The sequence below is a fragment of the Elephantulus edwardii genome, unplaced genomic scaffold, assembly GCF_000299155.1.
Source record: "Elephantulus edwardii isolate Elephantulus edwardi_28Jun2011 unplaced genomic scaffold, EleEdw1.0 scaffold00553, whole genome shotgun sequence".
Taxonomy (NCBI): domain Eukaryota; kingdom Metazoa; phylum Chordata; class Mammalia; order Macroscelidea; family Macroscelididae; genus Elephantulus; species Elephantulus edwardii.
The window spans coordinates 61009-68763 of NW_006400303.1; positions in this window are offsets into that span (position 1 = coordinate 61009).

Consider the following 7755-nt stretch of genomic DNA (forward strand, 5'->3'; position numbering starts at 1 on the left):
CATCGTACTTGATTCCATAGCTCGTAACAACACGAGGTTCCATTGACTCAAGGGCCTAATAACCACACTACACAGAGATCATTATGTAAAATGCCTTAGTCATCCTTGAAGCCAGAAGGTAAAGCCAAAATCCTCTACCCTATTTAGGCTGATTGCCATGTCTGACAACATTTGCACAACAGGAATGTTGTACTTAAGACCAATTTATGTAAATTTAAAGACAAGGTGTGCCTGACCATGGCATTTTCAATATTACTTTGAAATAGTTGAAAGTTGGGCAATGAATAAGTAAAATATAAGAAAAATTTGATACCCTTTCGTTGTGGTGCAGGAGAAGAATGCTGAATATCCTATAGACTGCCAAAGAACAAAGCTATTTTTCTTGAAGCAAGCATAAGTAAAGTTCTTCCCAGCTGTTCTTAGTGTTCCTGTCAGTCATAGTTGACTGGATGACGTATAACTACAACAACATATTGAACTCATGTCTTAGGCTTCAACAAAGCCCTAATAAGCTGCAAGGAGAAAAGCCTAGGTAACATGCTGTTATGTGCTGTTGAGTCTCCTGTGACTCACAGAGACCCTATACAACAGCTCTGCAGCCTGCCCTTTCCTGAGCGACTCTCACTAATTCTGACACACCAACCCTCATTGCCCTAGTCACTATATCAAACCATCTCATCTGGGGTCTTCCCCTCCTGCATTTTCCCTCCAACATTTCAAGCATGCTGTCCTTCTCCAAAGATTAGTCTTTCCAGGCCACATGACCAAAGTATGTAAGATGGACTTCAAAATCCTAGCCTCCAAGGAGAAACTTGGTTTCACTTTCTCCAAGAGAGACCAGTTTTTTTCTTGGTGCTCCATGGTATGTCCAAGACTTTCTCCAGCACCACAACTCAAAGGCATCAATTCTTTTTCTGTCATCCTTAGTCATTGTCCAGCTCTCTGATATATAGCAAGTAATTTAAGACCATGGACTGGATCAGGCACACCTTGATCTCTAGACTGACATCACTGCTTCACAGTACTCTGTATGGGTCCCTGACAGCAGATTTACCTAATATAATTTGTCTTTTGAGCCTGACGGCTGGTCCAAGAGTGTTGATAATGGAGCCGAGCAAGCTGTAACTGTTAGCCACTTCAATCTCCTCTCCATCCATCATGGTGCTGCCAATTGGCCCAGTGATGAGAATCTCTGTCTTATTGATGCTTAGCTTTAATCCATATTGAAGACTGCAGTCCTTGACCTTCTGCAACAAGCACTTCAGATCTTGCTCAGTTTCAGCAAGCAAGGTTGCACCATTTGCATAGAACAGATTGTTGATGAGTCTTCCTCTCTTCCTGATGCCATACTCCTCCTCATAAAGTCTAGCCTTTCAAATGATCTGTTCCGCATATAGATTGAAAAGGTATGAGATATGAGACATCCTCCCTTCTTGATTTTGAACCATACTGTGTTTCCTTGCTCTGTTCGTGTGACCTCTTCCTAGTCTAAGTATAGGTTTAACATGAGCACAATCAAGTTCTATAATCAATGTGAAAATTCTTCTCAATGTTGGCCACAATTTGCTGTGATCCACACGACCAAATGCCTTTGGATAGTCACTAAACACATATAGACATTCTTCTGATACTCTTTGAATTGAAGCAAGATCTATCTCAAATATTAGAGTCCCTTTACAGTCAGGGAGACATGCACAATGGCTCTCTCTGTAAGTGCAGAATCAAGTGTCTCTCTCATTTTCCCACCATCTTGCCTCCTGGGGATATGACAATGAAGTGGATGACTTCCTGGGTGTCCACCTGATTGGGGAATTGTTGCATGACTACTGAGGTCCCGTCTTAGTCCATGAAGGCAGGTACAATCTGCACATTAAAGGATAAGGTGAGTGAGGCACATAAAGAAATTACACACATGTATGTGTGTAATTTTCAGCAGAACATTATTGCATTGTAACAGAACATTAACTGGGTTCTTTCCCTAATGCAAAGGATTTGGAATTAAGAACATCTTATATTTGAAATGCAAAGCTGTATTACTGCTCCATTCCTGTCAAGGGATTAAAGCTCTGTACATCCAAGTTTCATTTTTTCTGACATGTCTAAATTAATGAGAAAGGAGTTCAGACGGCTGAGTGCTAAAACATCAGACTCCTAACCAGAAGATCTGCAGTTCAAATCCACGATCCTCTCGGGAAAAATATGGTTAGTCTCCTTCGGAGTTAGGATGGACTTCACGGTAGTGGGTTGACTTTGGTTAAATTCCAGGAGCTCCAGCAGGAATTAACTGCTGTGGACACCTTGATCCCTGCAGCTTCAAGGATCTAGTAAGCAGGAAAGCCGACGGTGCCCTCTCGTGGTCGGCACGAAAAGAGCAGCGATGCTTCCAATCCCTACTCTTTGATCAGAAGAAATGTTGGCCTCACATTTCCAGGGCGCTTTGAAAGGGTTGAGTGCCAAAGGAGGAGGGAGAGCGGTTGTCTAACTAGTGGTAGGTGGTTCTGAACATCTGACAAATGTGGGGACGCTCTATTAGGAAGCAGCTTTGTTTCCTTTTCCCAAGTTCTCAGTAGAAGTCAATTTTAGAACTATAAGAACCCAGAAAATGCCCTTTCTAAGTTGCTTTCGTGAAAACCCTAGTCTCTGCACCAGCTTTTCCAGACAGCAGCTGACCACAGGACAGTTCCAGGGATAAGAGATCCACCCAGACTCTGTCCTGGACACGCCCCACCCCCGTTTCCATGGCGTCAAAGGCATGCTGCCTCAGGTGAACCCAGAAGGCTCAGGTGCTCAGGGGACCCAGGTGCTGTGTCCTCAGAAACTTCTGGGCTGAGCAGGAAGCTCAGGTTCCTAAAGACGCTCTAATAACCGTTCCCCTGAGAGTGGTGCACCTTCTGGAGGTGCTGGGTTTTCTTGTTTTCCACCCTTAGGCTCAGCTTGATCCCTGGACATGTTTGGTCCCTTGTCCAGCACAGACCATGCTTGGTCTTAGGGGTCAGCTCTCTACCGCTGGGCACTTTTAACCTTTGGTTTTCAGAGTAGATGGAAGCCTTTTTTTGTGTGTGATTTGGTACAATGTTTATTAAAAAAAACCCCTGTGACATGAATGCATAGAAAGAAAGAGAAGCAAGAATAAATTTTAATGTATTCATTTGGCTTCTCTATTTCTTTTTATTTAAATTTTATTTTATTATTTTTAATGAACATTTACAGAGATTTTGGATTTCCATTCATTCATTGTTGCACTTTTCTCCCTGCCCAGCCCTCCCCACCCCAGTTCACTCCTCTCTTTGAAAAGCAGAAGGAAAATTCCTTCTTTGGTCTACAATCCCCCCACACCCCTCCCACCTCCCCGAGTACTCCACTATGCAACTTTAATTCTGGACTGTTGTGATAAGGAAGCTTTTGAGGATCTTGGGAGCCTTCTGATTCAGAGGTGCTTCTGTGGGGCAGTGAGGCACCCAAGTTGACCAGTGGTACAGTGTGAATTTAGACACACTCGAGCTCATAACTGCAGGATATCTTAACTTGACAGAATTCCCACTGAGACACTGACGACATGTAGACGAATAGAGGACCCCATAAGGGAAGAAGAATAGGATCTGGACCCAGAGGGGAGAAGGCAAGGAAGGGGATGAGAATTCCAGTGGCCTTAGAGAACTGCAGAGGAAGGAAGTGGCAGCCAGGAGTGGGGAAAGGACTCACTGGAACTGGCCTAGTGCTTTGGGTTGAGGGTGACATGGAGAAAAAGGAGAGAAAAAGGATCGAGCGTTGGCATTGAAAGTACTGGACTCCATGTGTCCTCTTCCCACTTGATTTAGTCAGAGTAAGACATGGATAATAAATTTTATTAAGAAATGTACAGGGCCCACACCAATGTACATTGGCCCACTGACCCAATGACCAAATGGCTACTGACCCAGTGACCATACTCACCTTTATTCCTCCACACATTTCCAGTCACTAGGAATGAGTTTCCCCAGACAACCCAGTGGCTAAGCACACCCCCTTTGTTACCAAGCACTGATCTAGTTCACTCAGGCCACTATCTCCAATCAGGGATACTTGTCACACCTTGCAGTAAGTAGGCACTGTGAACACCTACAGTTAGGGCTTTGTATGCTGGCAGGTGTGATTCACAGGACACATTCATGGAGAATGAATTGCATTCCCACAGCCTCCACTGTCAAAAGAAGCATCGCTGCCTTCTGGGGAATGCGGTCCCATGGAACAGGTGTCAGCTGCAGCCAGCGGTGTGGGTCTCAGGGCACCTACCAGGGAATGTGCTCTTATGGTGTGTGTGTCATCTGGAGTAGCTGCAGCCAGCAGCGTGGGTCTCAGGGGCACCTACCAGGGTATGTATTCCCACCTACTGCAACTGCAGCCAGTAGTGTGAATTTCAGGAGCAACTATCATGAAATGTGCTCCAGTGGGGTTTGTGCCACCTGCAGCAGCTGCAGCCCTTGTGTATGTCTCAGGGGACACCTACCAGGGACTGTGCTCCTGTGGGGTTTGTGTCACCACAGCAGCTGCAGCCCTTGTGTATGTCTCAGGGGACACCTACCAGGGACTGTGCTCCTGTGGGGTTTGTGTCACCACAGCAGCTGCAATGCGGCGCAGATCTCGGGACACTGCTACTTTAGAAGCAAAGGCAACCATTGTTGTATCACCCTTTTCTTTTTTCTTATTAAATTTTCTAGTTTATTTATTTCTACTCCTTTCCCCTTTGTATCTGGTTTTTTTTCCTTCCTCTTTCTCTTCTTTCATCATTTTTATCTATTTCCCCCTTTCATTTGTTTCTTTTAATTTTTTCCTTTGCTTCGTCCAATGTGGGGTAGATATTGTTTTCCCCCTAGTCTGTCACATCTACCACTCCTGTCAACTACTGGTTCACCCAATCGATGAGTTCTGCCACTCACTCCCGCACCATTAGATGATCAACAAATTTTGAAAACCCTTGCACACCCACCCATTACTGAACCTTATAGTGAAACAGAAGCGCGGGCCCATTTACACTGGTAACCTCTGGAAAGCCACCTAGAGAGAAGGTGGGGGGGCCCCAGTGTCAAACCAGCCACCAAAGTCACATGCCTGTCTACCAATCCAGAGAAATCAAAACAAAACACAAAGTTAAGGTACACAATGGAACACACAACAAAAAAAATACTCCTCCAAGATATCTTAGACCGAAAAGACAATTTAAATAAAATAAAGCTACAAGAAAAGATTGTAAAAGAAAGTGACCAAAATAAAGAATCAGAAAACCTATTTGCAGAAGAATAGCCAATATAACTACCTAATAAGGAATTAAAATTATTTTTGATTAGGGACTTCTGAGATTGCAAGGAAGACAATGAAAAAAAAATCCAGAAAAACATAGTCAATATCTTAAAAGAATTCAGAAAAATATACAAGAGCAAAATAAAAAAGATTATTCAAAACCAGTAATTAAAATTCAGAATGATACCATTAAGACGTCACTGATGGGAAGAAAGACCAGAACCAAAGAAACTTAACAAAAGATTAGCAAAACAGAAGAAAAGCCCATAACATTAATTTCTATGAGGAAAGTATCAGTAAAATAACAAAAGAAATGAAAAAGGAAGAAATATATGTGACACTAGTAAAAGGACAAATTTATATGGCTTTAAAAGGAGAAGGCAATTTGCTAGCAGAAACTTCCCTAACATGAAGAAAAATTGAAAGATGACCTTTAACCAGATCAAAGAGTGCCATACATTTTATACTCCAAAGAAAGCCAGAAAAATATATAGTAATCAAACTTTCCAAAACTAATATGTAGAATCTTCTAGGGAGAGAAGAAAAGCATCACTTACAAAGGGGAACCTAAAAGATTAAGCTTTAATTTTTTTACCAGCAACTAGGTGGGCAAGAAGGCAAAGAAAAAAAAAAATACAGCCAAAAATTATATCTTTAGGAAAACTGTCCTTCAGATATTGTGGTAAAATTAGGAGCTTTCTAGACAAGAATAAATTATGACAATTTCCAAATAATCAGAAGTTGTAAAACAATAACAAAAATCAAACAGACAAAACTTGTAAGGAATGCTAAAGAAGCATTACTCACCATCGCTGGAACATTTAAACAGCCCAAATATTCAAAATAATTGAATGGGGTGAGAAATTGTCATACATTCACATGATAGAATTCTATGCAGCACTGAACAGCAATGATTTTGAAAAACGCTACATAACTTGGGAAAGGCTGGAGAGCATTATGCTGAGTGAACAAACTCAGTCTCATAAGGACAAATACTGCATATGACCATTATTATAAAAAATATTTTAAAAAAATAGAAGGGTAACTAGTAAAATGTGTAGGCGTACCAGGAACAAAGAGTGGGAGCAGAGGGGTGAGGATAGGTAGGGGGGGAAATAATAGTTTTGTAATTTTTTATGTGGAGGGAGAGGGTAAAGAAAATGGGAAAGATCCAATGGAGACCTGAAAAAATGGGGTAATGGTGGGCATGGTCTAATGGTGATTAATTTTATAAAACACAGTGTATGGGAATGACTGTATGAAACACAATGTGAGTGAAGAAGAGTGTAACACACACACACACACACACACACACACACACACACCTTCTTTACTATATTGTTGTTGTTTTTAAGTACTATCAAGTCATAGATGACTCAGAGTGACCCTATGAACGAAAGACTTGAATACTTGTATAACTTCCATTTTTTCTCCAAGTTAATAGAGTTTCTGGAGGCAAGCTATTCCAGAAGTGGATACCACTCCTGCTTCCAAATTTGTTTTAATCGGGGATCTCCACCAAACATGGTCCACCATGGGTAACCATTATCACAGTTGAACATTCATCACTAGGAATCCAGCCCCATACTGCTGAGCAAATGGATTTTTGAATAGGAGGCCGAATCCAATCAACTCACAGTCAATGGCCAATAAACACTGCACCCAAATTCTCACCAGGAATCAAACCTCTGTAGAGACATGCTGCTTCAGAATACTCATCACCAGGACTCCAGCCCCATACTATGTACATGAATGAAATACAATGTACTTGAATAATTATATGCATGCCAATAAAACTATGAAAAGGATATTATTGTTTTCTTGATGTTGAGAAGTGACTTAGTGTGAAGATTCTAATCTTTGATCCTGTGTAACAAGTTATTTCAAAACCTCTTTACTTTCAGCAAGTAAGGTTGTGTCACGTGTACAACACAGGTTGCTGATGCGCCTTCGTCTGATCTTGATGCCACATTGTTCTTCATAAAGTCCAGCTTGTTAAATCATTTGTTCTGCATCCAGATTGAATAGGTATGGAGAAAGGATACAGCTCTGCCCACACATTCCTTGATTTTAAACCATGCCATGTTCTCTTGTTCTTCTTGTACATGTGAGATAAGGGGCACATTAATTTTTGTAAGAGTAAAGGAAATGGGAAAAAAATTTAAAAAGAGTAAAGGAAAGAAGTAAAGAAGACGTTCAGGCTGCTTTGAAGGAAATGGCAAAAAATAAGGATCCAGGAATAGATGGTATACCAATTGACATATTTCACTTAACAGATGCTGCCCTGGATGTGCTCACCAAGTTGTGCCATGAAATCTGGAGAACAACCACTTGGCCAACTGACTGGAAGAGATTGATATTTGTTCCTATCCCAAAGAAAGGTGGACCCAACAGAATGTGAAAACTACAGAACAATCTCACTGATTTCACATGCAAGCAAGATTTTACTGAAGATTATCCAAAAACGACTGGAACAGC